The sequence below is a fragment of the Pelodiscus sinensis genome, chromosome 6 (assembly GCF_049634645.1).
Source record: "Pelodiscus sinensis isolate JC-2024 chromosome 6, ASM4963464v1, whole genome shotgun sequence".
NCBI classification, from domain to species: Eukaryota; Metazoa; Chordata; order Testudines; family Trionychidae; genus Pelodiscus; species Pelodiscus sinensis.
The window spans coordinates 75,408,245-75,428,698 of NC_134716.1; the positions used below are offsets into that span (position 1 = coordinate 75,408,245).

Here is a 20,454-nt window from a genome sequence, read left to right on the forward strand (position 1 = left end):
TGTTCTGTTTCACTAGACAACAAATTTTATGACAATTTTAACAAAGCCTATTCTTTTTGTCAAAATATTTCTCTATAAAAGGTTTTTGCATTTCACTGGTTTTAAATACTTCTTAGGGGGGAAACGAAATTCTCAAACCAAATAAAGGTTAGGAAATATTTAAAAGGGGACAGCATCAACCTGGAGATCAGTTTCAGAAATTTTTCTGCTATTAAAAAGTCACATCTAAGATCACTATAAATGAAATAAATTAGCAAAAAAAGTCCTATTTTTTCTGTTTGTTAATATTGTTCACTTGATGGCACTTTGTTGCAGACACTTTCACTGTTTTGACTGTACAGTCAGTCTGTGTCTTTCTTGTCACAAATATCCTTAAAAACATCCACAAGGAAGCAACAAAACCCATCTATTTGGGAAGGGTTATTAAAGGATTTAAAATAAGAGATAACATCACAAACAACCTTACCACTGCCCTCCTCTCCCTATCCTATATACCAGAGAGTGCTGTGGGCTGGGACTGGGGGGGGGGGGGGGAGAGAAATGTTGGCCTGTGGCCCACATTTGGCCCATGAACCATTTGAATCCAGCCCTCGAGCTGGGGTTTGCCCTTCTCTGCATGTGCCATGGCTCCGCATGGCTCCCGGAAGCAGCAGTTCATCGTCCTTCCAGATGACTCTTACGCAAAGTACTCAGTGTACTGCCCCTGCACCAAGCACCACCCCTGAAGTTCCCATTGGTTGGGAACTGCAGTCAATAGGAGCTGCAAAGGCAGCACTTGTGGACAGGGGAGCAGCACACAAAGCTACTTGGACACACCTCCGTGTAAAAGATGATTGGAAGAGGGATGTGCTATTGCTTCTGGGATCTGCTTGAGAAGATAAGTGCAGCCCAAGGCCTGCACTTTTGAGCCCAGCCCACTTCTCCAGCCCTGATCCCTCTCCTAACCACTAAATCCCTTGGTCCCAGCCCTCAGAATCCTCTTGTACCTCAAAGACATGTGCGTCAGCCTCACCCCAGAGTCCACACCCGCAGCCGGAGCCCTCTGTCCTGCCCTTGCACTCCAAATCCCTACCCCAGCCCAGAGCCACTCTGAACCCTGAACTCCTCATTTCTGGTCTCACCCCAGAGCCCGCACCCTCAGCCAGAGCCTTCAATCCCTCCTGCACCTCAGTCCCAATTCAGTAAGCATTCATGGCCCTCCATAAATTTTCCATAACCTGATGTGGCCCTTGGGCTGAAGAGTTTGCTCATCCCTGCTATATACTGTAGAGACACACACTCAGCATATCTTTACATGCATTTCTAAATATGAGCTACATACCCCTGCAAATTATATTCTTGCAACACAGGAACTTCATAGCCAAGGCTTGACAAACCGCGGTGAAATCTACTTTCCAGCCCCACACTGCACATTCACAAGACCCGCATTGCACATGCGTGCGCTACTGGTGAACGGGATGACCAGCTGAAATCTACTCACCCGGGGCGAGTATGTTCACTGATGTCGAGCCCTGTGCATAGCTATAGTCAAATTCCCCTCCCAGAATAAGTGATCTATCACATTACAGTATATCTCATACATATTAGCTACATCAAACAACTTTACCAATCCTTTCCCCATCAACATGCAGTCTAAGATAGGGCCATTCACATGCAAATAGATTACCACTACAAACCTGTTTACACTGTGTAAATTCTAACTGTAGTCACCAAGGACAGAAAGATAGACAAAAAAATGTAAAGTGCTTGACTGGTTTAGCATTGGAGCCAGTATCTCTGTCAGATTTTTAAGACTTTCATAGAACCACAGAAGATTATGGTTGGGAAAGACCTCAGGAGGTAGTCTAGTCTAGTGCAACACCTCTCTTCCTCCCGCCCCCCCCCCCCCAAAACAGGACCACCCCAACTCAATGACAGGACAAATCCCAACTTTTATAGTGCAACCCTAAGTTAGAATTTCTCTCTCTCTCGTTTTAAATAATAACAAAGTCATAATAAAATATTTTAGGCCCCAAAATTGATACAACTCTATAATCAGAGGAGGAAGAGGATGCCTGAGAGTATCTTAGTAACCAGTGATTTTGCCCAGCCCCATTATAATAAACTCCTGAAACATGTGGGGTCTAATGTGAATGCCGAGAAACTCCTGAAGTAAAAAGGGGAGGTGTTGTAACATTTATTTTTCTGAGTTTGCACCTAGCAAACAATGCAAATGTAATTCCACGATTAAAGATACTGCCAGAAAACATAGGAAAACTCAGCCCCTTATTAGTCTGAATCCCCTTTTCACAGCTACCCAAACCAGTGTTCTGTTTTTAGCATATGAGTGCTTTCAAACTCTCTCCCGTCCCTCCCCAAATCCTGCTCCTTTGCATGAACGCTGTAGCTACTCTGCGAAGAGGAAAAGCTCTCTGCCCTGGGCAGGAGTCACCGCCTGCAGCAAAGCACTTTGCACAGGGAGATATAAGTGGGTAGGTGGGATCAATGCTGCTATATTTGAATGGCAGGTTTTTTAATGCCGAGCTTATTCCCCCGCCCCATCCACCTTTCCATATGATCCCCCGTAGAGGAATAGCAGGGGATTTAGCAGCTCTCCATTGCCAGCAATCCCTGCTGAGGCTCCTCTAGCCGAGGCGCACACGGCGCGCGCAGATGGGACTGGGAGAAGCGGCGGCAGAGGACTTGGGAGCGATGGCTCCGCTGTGATGACAGCAAGGCAGGCAGCCGCCACGTGGTTCTGCTTCTTCCATCCTCCTCCCAGCCGCGTGGGCTCCCGAGTCGAGACGGGCGAAGAAGGGGCCGGGGGCGGAGGGAGAGCAGGTGGTGAGGAAGACTGCTGGGCAGTGAAGCCTAGTCTGGCTGAGGGGCTGGTACGCACGGCATAAGCCGCCCTGCGTGGCTCTGGGACATCCGGAGCATGTCCAGTATGTAAGTGCATTTCTGCTTTATTTGCGGGCGCCTTGGTCCTCCCTACTGCCCACCTCGCCTCTGCGCCTTTCTTGTCGGAGAGGGGCAGGTTTACTGCTGTCCCAGAGCAAACAGATTCTGCAGCTCACTCCCGCCACCGTGCCAAATACCTCCCCGTTCAGTGCGCACACACGAAAGACCTTCCCTCCCTTTCAGCCTGCGCCCAGGGCGCTCTCCCTCCAGGGCACGCGCGCACACACGCGGCACCGTCCCTGTCCCAGTCCGCGCACACACGTGGCATTCGCACCTCGTTGCTAAAGCACAGCCCCTTCCCCCCTCCTCTCCCCGCGCCCAGCAGAGCTTGTCTCCAGCGCCCGCAGGGTGCACACAGCATCGCTACCCCGTTGCGCGCGCACCTCCCCCTCCCCAATTCCGCACACATCCCCGACTCTCCACATTCTATCCATTACACAGAGGATGCGCATCTTTCACTCCGCTCCCCGTAAGACCCTGTCTTGTTCTTCCCGTACTGCCCCGTTTCCTTCCTTCCACTCCAAACGCGTAAGTTACATGTTGCTCTCCTGCCAGCGTGCCTTCAAAGGGTACTCGCAACACAACCACACGGACTCCCAACAGCCAGGACACCTTGCCCCCAAGGACCCATGCACCCTCGCCGCTCGCCTCCTCCTACTGTGTGTGCGTGTGTGTACACGCGCGCGCCATCTTCCATGTTCACGGATGGCACTTGCTGCTCTGTCTTCAGTGCGCACGCACATGAATGACAATCCGTGTCACCCATAACTCTTGCTCTCCTAGCCCCAATGCTCACAAGAAGATCCATGGCCCAGGGGCACACACACAGCCTTCTCCACCCCCCCCCCCCCATCGCACACACACACGGCATCTGTGAGTTACAAATCCGAGAGGAGGGAAAGAGCTTGGACCTGAGCCCCGATCTCGGGTGTAGTGTCAAAACCCTCTACGGATACATTTTGCTACCAGTAGCAGCTACTGACACGTAAGGTAGTCTGGAGCAGCAGGAGAGGAGGGGAAATCAGACGGGTACTGCGCGGATGCTGCTTTGCTGTACTTTTGATTGATCTGTAATCTGCGCATTGTCAGTGGATTGAAAGTTCATAAGAATCATCTACTGGGGTTTGGGCTGTTTGGACTCAAACGTAGCCCTGGGCTGTGGATGTTTTGTAAAGGCTGGCCAGAAGTCCCAAGTTCACGCCAGGCTCAGAAGTATCCCCCTCTCTGCTCTTACTGCCTCTCTTTGGACTCAAGGCCACCCCTAGTATAAAGAGTTTAAAGAAAGAGACTCACACTGTAGCTGCGAGACAAAACCAGACATACTGTGCTTATGTGGGGGATTTTGGACCTGTGTAAATCCGAGTGTTTTCTGGATGACCTCTAGAGATCAGAATACACTAACTTCCTAGTTATGAAAAATAGTAAGTTTCTCCTAACACTGGGAAGCTGTCCTGTGCAGGAATTCTCAAGCCATTTCAAATATGCAAATAAAAATGAAACTTTTTTTAAAATGCATTAATGGAAAGGCAAGATATTATCAGAAAACTGTCAGAACAGAAAAAGAGCCAAATGATCATGCCTGTAGTTTACAACTATCAATCTAGCCATTTACTAGATTACTTTAGGGAGTGGGGCGCATTACAGCTTGGGTAAGGATGCCATTTTTACAAGCAACTAGTGTGTACAGAAGACAGTACAAGAAGAAAAGTATTCTGATTACAGGCAGTTTTGAAATGTAAAAGGTAGGCCTTAATGGAACCTTCCTGAGATGGTGCTTGGTGTGTAAAAACTGGTAGTTCTTAGAAAAAGAAAATTAATTGTATAAATAAATGTTATACTTTTGTATAAAATTCTAGCATTTGACACAATCATTTTAATTGGTATCTCTTCATTAAGCAGTGAGTGAACTGTATAAAAACAGTGAATGCAACCATAAATAATTGTATATAATACCTACTTGGAAGAATATTACAATATTGGGTCAATAGTTGTATTATAATTCACAATTTTATTGATATTCCAGTACTCCCTCTCCCAAATAAGATTCAGATGGATTGTACTGCAGCTGTTTAATACATAAAGGTATTTGGTCATATATAGTTAAAAGTGATATAATCTTGAGATGCAAGTGCAAAATAATAAAAACTCATTAACTGTTTACAGAAGCTGTTTCTTTTATACATCTCTTTAAATGTATTTGCATTACTACTACAAACCCACATTTTAATAATATGCTACTTTTGTGCTTTTAAATATCTAAGGTGCCGAATAAGAATTGTAAACTGTGAAGTAACTACTATGGAACAGATTAAGTAAAGCATTGGAGGCGGATGAGTTTGACAATAAAGAGGGTGTATGTGGTGAGTGTTTAATATTTATTGCCTTTAATATTATTAAGTAGTATTTATAATTTCAAATTTTAGGCTCAGAGCAAAGCCTTGACAGCAAACTCTGCTGTATTGTATACTTACAGGTATACAATTGACAAAGGCTTTTTGTAATCATTGCTTGCTGTGCATTAGACCATTTTAGTAATGGCATGCCATTTTATTTAAAGTTCATGTCTCAGCCATGCCTTGTGAAATATCTTTTATAATTAATTCATTTCACAAGAAATTATATACATTCTAATTCTTTCCTATGGTTTATAAAATATTAAAATTCTGCTCCTGGAATTCATATCCTATTATCTTCGATATTTTCCAAATGTATACATTATGTTCAATTATAAAGGTATATGGGTTGAAGGAATATTCTGAATGACTGCAGAACAAATACAGTACTGTTGAATGATCTTGTGGGGTAGATTAATCTATAGCCTTGATTCCTCTCAGGGTGGGTTGCTGTAGCAACCGCCCCAGCTCACTTTAAAATAATTTTTTAAAGCTCACTTCAAGAGCTGCACCCAGCATGGGCCAAGTTAAAAAGCAGACAGACATGGGAAGAAGTGCTTTGGTACACCACTGTTATAAGATACAGAGGTAGTTAAAGGAGCAAGGGGTGGAGTGGAGTGCTGTGGGGCAGAGCTCTGTGGAGAAAATAGAAACTATACCACCCCAGGGTTAGGTTGGAAAGTAAGTGGACCATTTTGTCCTAATCTCAGTCATCTTCTGTTAAAATGTCATTTAATGATGTAAATTGGTAGCCTTATTTCTTTTAAGAAAAATTTTGTCACCAGGAACAGAAAATTAAAAATGGACTTTACTAAGAACCTTCATGCGGTGGCTTGCTAAGCTAATGATGAGATAATCACACTCTAAGGAAAAGAGACACTTGGCTGTATCTCACTCTGATAATACTTTGAGGATTTGATTTTCTAATGAGTCAACCTCATGTTGTGCTTTACAGTATAATTTAGATATGGGTCAGGTGTTACATTGGAAAAGAGTGCAACATTGTTTATAATACAGGTTGTCAAATGGCCTATGAATGACCAGTTTATAATAGGAATCATAGCTTAGATCAGACTCTTTTGGAAGAAATCCAAATGGGATTCTCCTAAAAAGTGTTTGCTACTTGTGATGCATGTTTTAAAACTTGGTACATATATAACAAAGCTGTTGTTTAAAATTATTCCAGATTCTAAAATTAACCTTAGCAGATAGAAAGATTCTACATGTATTTCAAAAGATATTGCATATTTGTGCATTAATACATGCTTTGTTGAATCTTGGGATTGAGGAGGAAACATGCTCTCTACTGTAAAACTGCCCATCTCTTTGTTTTTCCATTTAATAACGTTTGAACCCTGTTTTAAGACAGAGGTGTCCTCTACATTGCTTTGATGAATTGTGCTCTGACAAAAACCTGGCACAGTCTACAGATACTCTAATATATGAAGGTCACAACTATTTAAAGATTAGGCCCTCAGAGCCTGAAAATGTGGAAGGAATAGTAGACATATTAAGCAGCTGTACATATTACTTTGTTGTGGTAATTGCTATCTGATTTCTTCATGTCAAATTGAAGTACCATCCAAGCTTTACCCTGCCAACTGAAGGGTCTGCTGGAGCAACTAGACAAAAAGCCTGAAAGATACAGTTAGCTTGTACAAAATGCAACAGATTGCAGCCATTCTTATCTACAGCACAATGGTGTAAGTCTGGAAACTAGTTGTTCTAACACATAATGCTCCATTAAAAAAAGAAAATGTTAACGTTACTGCTGTTGGAAAGACTGATGCCGTATTGACTGCTGGGAGAATGAAACTTTAGTTACAGAACAGAGCTAACAGGGATAGGTCCAGTACAGATTCCCATATTTCTTTACCAGCATGCCTCGCTCCAAACCTCATGAGATTACTAGGACTGAAAGGGTAGTTCATACTTCATGTTTTCCCAGTGTTTGGACCTCCGCTGAGACTACTAACATGTGTGCTAACTACTGTCATTTATTATATGTCTGTACAGTGCCTACCTGGCTGAGGTCTCAGAGGCTACATCAAAGTTTGTGTTTATTGATTGTTGTTGTGTTTTGTGTGATGTGGATATCTGTGCAGTAAGAACTGCCCATCCATTACTAACAAAAATTAATACAATTGAGTAGAGAGTTCTGAGATTTGTAGTCAGTTAAAGCGCCACCTACGTATCAAAATGAAGAAAAGTCCTGGGCAACATTTTATAACTCCATCAGTTTCATTCAGGTCTGGATTTACTTTGAGCATTCCTGCTTCATAATATGTGGTAACATAAATCAGTGGCCCAATAAGATGTTTACATGCAACATTTTTGTAGGATTAGGCCCTTGAAATAAAATTAAGTAAACCAAAATACATCTCGCTGATGTTTTATTCATTGCTTCCATTTCATTATACATATTCTTCAGGTTTCCCTTACTGCTGTTGGTTATGGCATATACCCTTATAAAATCTCTTGTTGCTCTCCAAGCATTATAGAAGTTGGCTATCTAAGAGTTAAAACAAGATTCTGCAAAATAGTTTTACTCACAAATTTTTATGTGTGCTTAATTGTGACTTGTATACAGAACAGTCCTTTCAGTACTGGTTAAAAAGGTAAATGAGCATATGAAGAAGGTTCTGTCCTTTTATATAGTGTGTTGGGAATACTTCATTTCTGTGGAAAAGTCTGCAAAAGAAACATCTCAGGCAGTAGGGTTTGGAGTTGTTCAGTGAGGCAAACTGTACTTTAACAGCAGCCCTGTTTGCCGAGGGAGGCTGTATATTTGCATTCTCCCAAACGTTAGCATCACGATTGTTTCTCTCCTAGACCCGTGCCTGCTTCCTGTGCAGCTGAAGCAGCCCAGGGTAAGTGAAGTCACCAGCAATTTGATACGGAAGTCTAATGAGTTTGGGAAGTTGGGTTGGTTTACAGACTGAAGGCTCTGAAGAATGAGGCCAATAAAGGTGCAAGAAGAGACTGTGTAGGAAATGTTATGCGGGCTAAAAATACATACGCCTGCTGCACAGATATGTTTGGCTATGTTTCGAAACTGATTAAAAAGTTGCTGGCCTCACAGCCTCCAGTTACTGAGATGATGATGATTATGATGATGATGATGATAGTGGAGCTTCTGCTCGCACAGACTTTGCATTTCAGCGCCCCTTTCAGTTTATTCTTCTTTAGTAATTGCCGACATCCTCGGTTTCAACTGGGTACCCATCTCCGCTTTATTGTCCATAGAACTCGGAATGGATTGATGCCCAGGTTAAACACCCATGGGGATGATCACGAGCATAGTAGGGTAGCAGCGTTTAAAACATTTTTCAATCCTTTCCCCCATAACTCCTCGCGTTCCGGCAGCGATTGTTTTGTGTCAGTGTTGCCCCGGGGTGGGCGCCCTTTATTAGCAACAATTCCAGGGTGCGCAGCATTTGCCGTGGTTGTTTATGAGCTGGCCCACAGTGTTTCTCGCTCCCAGTGCCTGCTGTGATCTTGTGTCCTATTGCTGCCGTACCCCCCCCCCCCGAAGGGCGGGGGGAGGAGATGCACCAGCTCGTCGTGTTTCTTAATTTTGTATAATAAAGGATTGTCATTAGGTTTGCGTGTGGCATATGCCATTACCCTCACCGTAAAACTAAAATTAGCAAAATGTCAGGAATGGAGAGATTGATTCACCCAAGATGCAATTATCATTTAAAAAGTGCTTGATTGAGGTGCTGATGTTCGGTGATTTATTCTGCATACCATATACATAATTAAAGTAGTGGAGTGGAGTAATTTATCAATCTAGTTTAGACTAGAGGGGCAAGGAAAGGAGCTGCCGCCGCTGCCGTTGCTCTATGTTTGTTTTATTAAAACGCTTTCGGGATCTGATCCCGCCCCCTTTTTGCAAGAGTGAAACTGATTATTTCTCCAGCTCGGGAGGAGAGAGTCATTCGTTTGGGATTGTGGGAGAGAGAGAGAGGAGAAGTAGAGACGGAGAGAAGGGAGGAAGGGGGAGAGAAGCAGAAAAGGACACCTCATCAAGCGTGTAGTTTTGAATCCCTTCCTTGCCTCTTTCTTTCCCCCTCCGCGATGTTACAAAGGCTGTGAGCTGCTCTCTTTTTCCCATTCGCCTTCTGTCACTTCCTTCCTGGACGCTTTCAGGACGAGTCCGGTTACTTTTAATCCAGCCAGCAGCACAGCCACTTTCTCCTCCTCCACTGTGTGCTCACACACACACACACACACACACATACAGATACACACACACACACACACACACAGAGACACACACCAGACGTCTTCTGGCTGCTATTGGATTGACTTTGAGGCTTGTGTGTGGTTCAAGGAGGCTGCATGTTGAACCAGGTGGTGAACACTTAAAAGGCTGGAAGAAGTAACGGGTTTTTTGTTTTTTCTTTTTTTCCCCAAGAAAGGAAAATATCTCAAGGACTTGTCTGCTCATCTAAATGTTTGTAATGTAAGTACATATGAAATTCAGAATGGAAATAAAATAACATGGAGATTGTATATGAACCTCATATACATAGCCTATTGCATTTGGAAGAATGTATAAGTCTCTGTGTGTGTATGCTGGGATTGAGGTTAGTTGTATACTTTCAAAATATATTATTCCACTATCAATTGATTTAAAGTAACTTTTTAGTCATGCAACTTACTTAATTTGCCAGCTATTCAAATTACTCCAAGCATGTCCCCATCCATCTCTTGAGTGTTTAAAGTTTCATGAAGTTAGGTGGTGTCATTAGTGTGCTTGAAATCATGAAGTGTGTGCAGTTTGTTTAGTTTTAATATGACCTTGTAGTACTTGCCCTCTATTTATCAAACAATTCACTTAGAAAACAATCAGGCATGGCAGCAAAAACAAACAAACAAAAACCTTCTTAAATGTTATATGCCACTGCTCTTTTCAGTTCTTGCATTTAGTGTTAGTTAAAGCATGCTTATAGGTGTATGCCTTTTTGCATCTCCATTTGTCACACTTTTAAGTTTGAGATGGAGAAGCAGTTTTCATTATGGCATATGTTATATACTTCTGTTAGTATGCAAGTTCTGGTATTCATCTTATACTAATCTTCATATTTTTAGTGGTAAGAGTGAGTAAGGTTAAATCTTTACAAAACTTTCTATTTTTTACATTTGATTAAAGTTACTTAAGGTCTAAGAGAAAGTTTGGTGTAAAGAGGGCATTTTGAGAGACTGCTAGTGCATTATGGATCTGTAGTACTTCTGTTTTCTAGTTAATTTTGTATGATGTTCTGTCATCTTGGAGAACCAAAAAAGAATAAAACTGTACTATTAATTCTTTTACTCTAAAAGTACATGAAAAGGGTAAAAAACACATGGCAAAGCAAAACTTTATATCTGAATAATTTCTGTCACTTCAGGGCCCTGTGATTATATGTTTTTAAAGAAAGTTTTTTATTATCATTGGTCGTATATGGGTGGTTATGATTAACAAACACCTGTCTTTTAAAACAAAATATCTAAATATATAGTTTAATATGAAGATACAGTATTTAAGCAGAGAAAGGCACTTTGCCAATGTTACTGGTGGTCTGCGGAGAATTGCTTAGACACAAAATGCCCTTTCCTAGCACATACCTGATAATACATTTTATGACAGTTGCCCTAAATTATATTCTAATTTCATTGATTTCTTTTTAAAGAGATATGGGGCCAGCAGACCAATTATATTAGACAAAATGTGACTAGCTTTCTTTTTATTGGCACTTTGCAGGGTATTGTGGTTGCAGAGGAAAGATTTTATATGGACTTTAATAATGCTAATCCCCAGAGGCTTGGCAGGGCATGGAAATATAACCACCTGTGAACCAGTTTGAACCCTCTGTATCACCTGCTGATTTCTGATTCAAGCATTCATTCAGTTGGCCACTTTGGAAATTTGTCATTTTCTAAATTATTAATGTTAGAAGATGTTTAGAACATTGTGCTGCAGCAAAAAACAACTAACCAACCAACCAGAAATCTCAGTGTTTTTTTTAATTTTAGCCATTTTATTTAAATGAATATATAACTATGACATAATATATGCATTTCCTCTGTACTTTAATGAAATATGTAATTCATATTGGATCAAATATTGACTCTTGTTGAAGACTCTGAAAGGCTTGACTGAGTAAGAACTTAAGGGTTGGGCCCTAAATTCATAGTGCCTATACTTCTGCAGTACATGGTATTTAGTTTTTAAAATTTGACATATACATTTTTTACTATATATTCTACATGGACAGGATATGAAGAACAAATCTAAGGCCTGATAATGAAACCTTAATTCATGCAAGTAGTCCTTAAACAAGACCTACTGATGACAATAAGACTACTTGTGTCAGGATAGACAACTCATGTGGATAACTGTTTTCAGGAGCAAGCCCACAGACAGAAGATCTTAAATCAGATGTCTATCTGGCAGTTGTCATAAGATGTGAAAGAGCAGAGTGCCACATAAATTTCCTTATAAAAGGATAGAGTTGTAACATACTATATCCTGTGTTCTCAGAGTTTTTTTCTCATAAGACTGTTTGATTAATCAAAAGCCAATTTAATTTTTAACATGCCTTCCAGTGTTGCTGATACAGTAAATGATGGGATGTTAGATAAAATCTTTCAGAATGATATGTCTGGATTGCCAATTTATGAATACCTTACAGAGAAGCACATTTTACTTTTAAGCCTCTTCTACTTTCAGAGTAGTTTGAAGATTTTACTTAATGCTTTTTTTTAGAATGTGTACAGCTTTGCTTGATAAACAACTTTGTATGTAAATTACACACAGAAAAGAGAGAGGGGGAGAGAGAGATGATCATGTAAACAGTTTTATCTTGTGAGTTTAAAATATTTAGTGCCTTATGGACAAACAGAAATTAACCTTTCCAGACTTTTTCCCCGTTCATCTTTAAAAGTTTTTTTGACTGTGAATGTTTTTAACTTCTTTGTGTATCCCTGTAATAGGAAGATATAGTTAAATAACTATGTAGAAACTTAACAGCCGCTTAGACGTTTTAAATTAAATACTTTTTGCCTTTTTAAGTTTTTCTTTCTTTTACTCTTTTTGTAACAGGTTAAAATTTCAGTTAATCAGTAAAAAAATAGTAGTGTGCATCCTTAAGAGTAGTTCTTTTATCTTCTTGAGCAAAAAGTCATAACTTGATATTGGATGCATAAAAGAATGTTTTATAGTTCTCGACTTCATTTTCACCTGTTGGACCAAGTTACTAAATTACACATTAATTTACAAAATATTTTAAAAAAGATAATTTGGTGTTGTTGTAAGTACACTGATTGTGGAAAATAATATATATATTATTATCTGTAACAAAATAGAAGTTTTATTATATCATGATGCGACACTTTGGAATATAATTAATGTATTTATTTCTCTAATGCACTTCAGGCTTCTTTAATCCCTACGTATAATATAAACAGAGATGATTTTCTACATCTACGTAGTCTAGTTGGTGATTTAGGGACAACCCTCTAAAATTAAAAACAGGTTTATTTGCAATTTAAGAGGTATAAAACTTTAGCACTAAGATTAACAATATCAGGCCAGTCTATGAAGGGGTTAATATATCTTTTCACCTATTTCAAAAATAAAACATACACATGGTTAGCATGAACTATGAAAGTTATAAGTGAAAAACTGAACTAATTGAAATATGCTTTTTTTCATGTTATGAATAAAGTAATTGCCTGGTTGCTCTGAAGGGATTTAAGCTAATCTTCTGAGAGCTGATGGTCAATATGTTACATGTGGACAGGTGATTAAAAGCTAGTGTCTAGTACTGTACCTTAATCTCACAGTTGCATTGACTGCAGTGCAGTAGAGCTTGGCTGTTCACCGGGATCTGTCATCTTTAGGAAATCAGACCAGCTTATATAGGCGGTTCACAAAACCAACAGTGACAACAAAGTCTTATGTGCCTTACAAAAGAAGGATTAAGCAGTTCACATGTCATTTTGATCGGGCAGAGATAAAAGCTGATTGCTGCAGCATGGCAAGGCACACGTCAATTTCAGTTGATTATTATATAAGGATACTATAACCTTGTTGCTTAGTTATTGTTAAATATAATTCAAAGTACAGAAAATTCAGTTTTGAAAATATTGGTTTTCTATGACATGATAAAAACCCATCCACATAGAGCATTGTTGTATGATTTTCAAAAAAATCACTGTTTATTCAATACTTGATGAAAATAGACTTTAGAGTATGTGCGTGTTTTGGAGGCTTTTTTAAAAAAAAAAATGGGTAAGTGATATATCCTACTACAGCAAATAGATTGTTCTTGAAACTGCCTGACACTATACTAAATTCATAGCACTTATCCTACTAGGAAAACATGTAAAAAGCATCTGAATTTTACAATTTAGCGAAAGTGTGGCACTAAGCATTAAGTAAATTATCTTAATTCCAGGACTATTCCATTATATTTTAAAATACAATATCCAGCTTTACTTTGTGTTACATCTGTATGTTTTAAAACATAGCATGTTTTAAAAATTAATTAGCAAATCAATTACGTGCCTCTTCTTTTACTACATTGTAATTTGGCAATATAATATGAAGTGTAGGCCATTTTTGCAGGGAATATATACGGCATATACTATAGTAACATTTGAAAGTATCAAACTTTCATAGTTTACTAGTCCTGGTAATTTCTTACTTTTTCTTTTTTAAACTGAACTCCTTTTTTACCCAACTGATGCCTCCTAGTGTTTCTCATAATGAAACATTAAGGAGCCACCCATAAATGTAAACATTTGCGTTTTCATGGCCTGCATCTGATATGATGCATATGATTAATATGTATGTGTTTAATTTCGCATGTTATTAAAATCAGACAGGAAATTTCTATAAATGAGATGTTTCATCTCAAAAGATACTATCCACACATTTACAATTTTTCTTTAAATAGCAGTGTTTTGGAAAGTGTGTATCCCAGTTAGAGACTGTTTTCTGTTTCTTTTATTTCCCATGTACATTATATGACTTTTTGAAAGTGTTTTAAAAAGATGCTGATAGGTTAGCATTTCCATTTTTAGGGTTCTGAAAATATAGTTGCAAAAGAGTTTGAAATACTCTCAAGTGCCTCACAGCCAAATAAAACTTAAAAAGAAAAAGAATGTTGTGAGACATGCCATCTCACTTCAAAGCCTGAAGCAACATCAAATAATTGTTAAGTTTTTTCATGTTCTGGAATTATTCCTGTTTATTTTATATCTAAATAAGTAAGAGAACCATATTAATCTAAGGTTTGAAGCACCCAGAGCACACTGACTTAAATGAAAACTGCAAGTGACCAGCTCTTTTGAAAATCAATTATTTTATATGGTGGTGCAAACTGAAATACAGCTGTAGATTTCCACAAGTTTGATATGGCCATAGCATGCCTCACCAATACTTAAGCAAAACTATGATTCTATTAGATTAATGTAATGTAAAAATAGAGGATTTTTTGGAGGCGGGAGTATGATTTTCAAAAAAGTTACTTAGCATCACGGTTTGGGCTCCAGGAAACTATTGTGATGAAGTATAACTTATTGGGGCTACAGCTGTGTATTTGAATTGTCATGTGCATTTTTATAAGGCTAAAGAAGAAAACAGGATTTGCAGCAATTTTGCAAATTTGTATATCACACTATGTTCAGTAAAGTATGCGAATAGTATAACTGTGACATCAGAAATATAACACATTATTCTAACACTTTGAGGAAAAACATTGTATTTTATAAATATTTGGCTTACCATGTAAATTACAAATAGATATAAAAAGACTGAGAATCCTTACACTTTCACAAATCTGAACTTTATCAGTTAAAAATCCTGATAAAAGTGAATGTTTTTATGATGTGTATATAACATGTGTGAATAGATAGATAGATAGATAGATAGATAGATAGATAGATAGATAGATTCATATCCATGCATGCAACTCCTACTAAAATAAGTTGGAGTTTGGTTTTAGATTAAGTGCAGTGTCTGTTTTTAGTGTGAATTCTGCCTTACTCCTATATGTCACATTTATGCACAATTTAAACTTAAACTACTTGTGACCAGATAGTAAACCACATCTTTAAACTTGTTTAGATCTTGGAAACACTTCCAAGTATAAGAGAGTGTTCACCCTTCAACCAGGAAAACAAATTGCAAATAGGAATGGAATTCTCCCACAAAGTAGTTAAACTGTGTCTTCTCTTAAAAAGAGAAAGTAAATTCTGAAGATTGAAGTGAAGAGAATAACAGAGAGGATTTTTTAGGGCAGCTCAAGAGTGAGAAAGGTATGTCTATGGAGTATTAGGCTGAAGTTAAACTAAACTGAGCATCAGTAAACAGTTCCTGCAGTGATACATATTTAGGTTGTGGAATAATGTTCTCAGGGAAATGGCAGAAGCACTGTCACTGAATTATTTAAAACTGGATTGGACAAAATACTTGAGAATTTTTAAGACTCTGTCGTAGGGAACTGTTCTGTCATGGTAGGAGAATGGGCTAGATGACTTGATAGGCTAGATCTTTTGCCCTTTGTAAGGTCCCTCTGTGCCATTGCAGTGGCATACAAGGGACTTAAAGCTGTGCTAGGACTCAGTAAGTTGGCTATGGGGGCATAGGTGGGTTGGGGCTAGAGCAGGAAGAGCTTCAGACATCCTGACAAGTGTGGCAGCTCCTTGGAAACTACTGTCTATCTGCTAGCTCAAGTTGAGGCAATCAGGAGGCAGCCCCCAGGATCAGAGGTTGCATTGTCTTGGTGGAATAAAGTCCCCCTTGTTTCCAGGGTGCATCTTAAATTGCTTGAGTGAAACTGGAGAGCTAGCCTAACAGGTCTTTCCCAATTCTAATTTCTGTGGCTATCTGATTTATAAGGCAAAAATAGGCATGATTATTAAAATATAAGCTGTTTCTGGGACCCAGCCATGTTTATAATATAACTCTAATGGCATGATCCAAAGATGTACAGTTAGGTAAACCCAATTAGAGATAACACTATTTGTGTTGTTTCCATAAACATAGGAAGGACATATGTCATTTGTGGAACCAATAAATAGGTTAAACTGCAGTATTTGCTTTTAAGCAGTCAATCAATATCAGTTAACAAAATCTGTACAAAGGACATGGTAGTGGATTGTGAAATTGCTTGGATACCGCATCTACAAAGTAAACTTAATGCTGTGTGTTGTCCATGAGAAACATTTATAATGACAGAAAAAGGCAAATACTAAGGAAACTTTATTGATTTTCATTCTTAATAAATTATATTATTCATAAGAACAAATAATTGTAATAAGCTATTATTTATATCTAAAATAATAGGGTCTTAGTCTAACGTAAATTACATTAAGAAATTTCAGAGATGAGCACAAAAATTAAAATGGCCTGATTGTCTCCAGTGTGAAAAAAAAGTCACAGGAGGGCACTTGTCATTCAAGAGCCTGTAAAAAAGTAAATAAAGCCTGGATGTATTCTGAAAGGGTGGAAGGGGATTTTGTGTCTGGTTCACACCTTCAAAGGCCTGCCACAGTTCCATCTCCACTTCCTGCATGTAACCCATACCCATATCATATTCAAGTAAGACTGAAGTAAGTGGAGCAGGAAGGATTCCCAAGAAGCTGTTAAGGGTGGGACATACAGGACAGTATTCAAGTCCACCATTGTGGGTCACAGTCATTAGTCCTTACATAAAGCCTTATCCCACCGTAACAAGGACCTTATCAATGTCCTTACCAGAACAAAATTTCCATTGATGTCCACAGGATTTAACCTTCCATGAATAGTCAATAATCATGTAGAATAAGTAGGGCAAGAGTTTCAACAGTATCCTAAACCACAATCTATTTTAAAGGAATTTTATAGATATGAGAAACTAATATTTGAAGCAGTTCTTGAGATCTTATGTTACCCACAAATTGTTCTGAGAGAATAATCTGATTTTCTTCTTTTATCTTAATCATATGTATAAGATGCAGGTGAAGAATTGATATACATTATGCACATGGGTTTGCCTCTCCACGATAATGACTTTAAAGTAGGTTCATTGCCTCTCCACAATATATGAAATAAGGGTTAAATTGCAAACTTCTATACAGCATATTTTATATGTTGGAACACTGGGCCAGAGAATATATCCTTGTACCAGCTATACATGATGAATAGCCTCATCTAAAATACACATGTATAAATTCCAGACATCAGAAATATAAATCTTACTGTTTATGAGGTATTACAAAGTGGAAGACTCATTTGAAACTAAGTAGAATGAGCCAGTATTTTCTTCAATTACTTGAAAGTAAACATTTTAAAAATTCTGTAACCTGGGGCTGTTGGATCACAGGTAGCATTATTAAATGCACCACAGTGCTAGGAATTGGAACTAATTTAAAATTATAGTTTTAAAGCAAATTCATTAATTAGAAAGTAGGATTCAATAATTTTTCAAAAAGAAAAAATGATTGACTGACTCCTTAATTTCAAGAGAGCTGCTTCATGATTACACATAGTGAAACTGTAGGGCTAGGGCCTCAGGTGGTGAAAATTTGCATAGCCTTTCTGAGATAACAGTGCAACTGAAGATCTGGGCCAGTCTTTTGTCTTGATTTTAACAACAGTTATGTGAAGTATGGAATCAAAACTAAACTTTTTTAATTTCTAACAACACCTTTTGTGTCTTTGATGAATATCTTAGTGTATTTTGGAGCTTTTGAGTACTTGGGTATTGGCACAGCAAAATGAGAACTCTGTCCTGTCAGCACATCCAGCATATCAAAGATGTCATTTTCTGCTTCCAACAGTTATTTCAGCACTTAGTTCAGATATTGTACTCTTTGGTGATTAGTAGAACCATTAATTTTCCACTCCAGTTTATTCACTGATATGTTTCTGGAAGTTTACTTTTAAAAAAATGTATTTAGGAGAAAGATACTATGGCAACAAGGTATGATAGAAATCCCTAATACAGATAGGAGAAATAGAGATAGAAGCAAATTTATTATTTTAGCATGGCATTTTTAATGCCTGTCATTTTATGTTCTGCTTCTTTACCTGTGGGAAAGAACATCACTAATATCTCATAGGACACTCAAAGGGTGTGTCTAGACTATATGGCTCCGTTAATGGAGCCATGTAAATTAGTTTATTCGGCATAGTCAAAGAAGCAGGGATTTAATAATCCCCACTTCATTAAAATAAACATGGCTGCCACACTATGCTGATGATCAGCTGATCCGACACAGCACAGCAGTCTAGACGTGGATCTGTCAGTTGTGGAAGCCTTTGCCGACCGATCCTGTAAACCTTGTTGACTATGCCGAATAAACTAATTTACATGGATCCGTTGACGGAGCCATGTAGTCTAGACACACCCAAAGTGAATTCCTTTCTCAGCATCATTATACGTTACTTCATAACAATGTAAAACAATATGTTATGTGGCAGTTAAGTATGATACAAAAGAAATATTTTGTCATCTGTTTCAGAAGAATGGCATTTTTCATGTATCTGGATCTTCCTGACAGACCCTATACATCATATTTGAGACAAATGGTGATTTTACAGTTCTGAATATTGCTGTAAGTCACAATATTCAATACTGTGAAGCATTAGCACTCTGTTCTACCGCATTTTTTAACACAGACTGCTTACCGAGGACTAAGGTGAGGTCAGTAATAAGGCCATTCAAGTCTATGACTATCACAGATGGGACCTGAAATAATGTTCGTTCAGATTGCTGGGGAAAAAGAGAAAGTGGTTTTCTTCGCCTTTCCTGCTGACTGTAAACAATCTGTACCTTTCATCATCATCTTTCATTTCTAGGATCAGAAGATTGTCCTGTAATTTAAACTTTATCCTAAAAAGTGGCACTTTAATATTTGATAGGTATCACTTGAAAGTGAAATGTTATATTTCAAATAAGATGCTTTTAATGCAACCATGCTTCTCCACGCTAAGTAGAAGTTTGTGAAGATCTTCCTATTGGCACATTTGCAAAGCAAGGAAATGTGGCATTCTGTTTTCATAAATAGGTCCATACCTGAATTTTAGGCATTTGTTACAGTTAAATGAGTAGCTGATAACATGCATCTACCCAGAGTCGCAGATATTTTGCGTTATATATCAGTGCAAGTTAGATATCTGAGATAAGAACCTTGTTCTTCCACTGAAAATGTGAACCAACATATATTAATTTCAGTTCTGAAACACAATGCACATTTAATATTTGATTCTTTTATTTGGCAAATCATCCATATATATAGAAGCACCAGTCTCCAAGGAGCACATTCAACCCATTCTCATTTATTTAAATAATAGTTGAGAACAGGTCCTGAAGCTATCATCCTTAATCACAACTTCTGACACTTCATACTTTGGGGGAAAATGCTACTTTATAAAACATGCATCTTTTAAACTTTCTTTTACATATTAATTCAATAACCATCATTCCTAAAAAGCTTCATATACAATTCATTTCTTTTGAAGTAATGAAAGGTATTATTTAGAAGATATACACACTGTAGGGATGGTCTACTGGAGAGGATGTTAGACTAAGGCTCAAAAGACCAGCATTCAGTTCCAACTCAGGCACAGACCCACTTGGGCCAGTTCTCAAAATCTGTTCTGTGCCTCAGTTTCACATCTGTGATATGGATATAAAAATTCTGTACCTTAGAAGGAATGTAGGAAGGCATGTCCATTAATGATAATGTAAAGCTCAAATAGTATGGCAATGATGACCGTATATCCTCTTGAGTAGGTTAGACGTGTAGAACTGCTAGATTAAACTGCAGCTAAAATGTTAATTCCCCACACCCAATTTCCCTTCTACTTATATTATCTGAGAAGTGTCAGGTACAACGGACAAGAAAGAAAATGTCTTAGGTTTTGTTTTTCAGACTGCACTCTCCCATATATAGGTAACAGCTTATTTTACTAGTAGTCAATGGGAATTAGTGGTATCCAACATCTTGTGAGAGGATCAGCCCTACATAAGTACTATTGGCTCATTCTATTTTTTCCTTGAATTGAGAAGTGCCATGCCATAGCTAGTGTAGGAATTGGAAATTCACATAGGTGATTATATACCATAACAGCAAATGTGCT

General features: G+C 38.5%; 1 protein-coding gene across 11 annotated transcripts in view; it reads left to right on the plus strand.

The window, feature by feature from the left end:
• Window positions 1–20,454, plus strand: part of MEF2C (myocyte enhancer factor 2C) — a 168,620-nt gene that overhangs the window by 11,259 nt on the left and 136,907 nt on the right. For 7 of the 11 annotated variants that reach the window (XM_075932175.1, XM_006132364.4, XM_006132367.4 and 4 more), the window contains exon 2: window positions 5,202–5,300. The gene's annotated coding sequence lies outside the window, so the exon portion shown is untranslated. Of the gene's footprint in view, window positions 1–2,790; window positions 2,929–5,201; window positions 5,301–8,165; window positions 8,204–9,753; window positions 9,802–20,454 lie in introns of those variants that run through there. The other 4 variants (XM_075932169.1, XM_075932165.1, XM_075932166.1 and 1 more) reach the window with 4 other exon arrangements.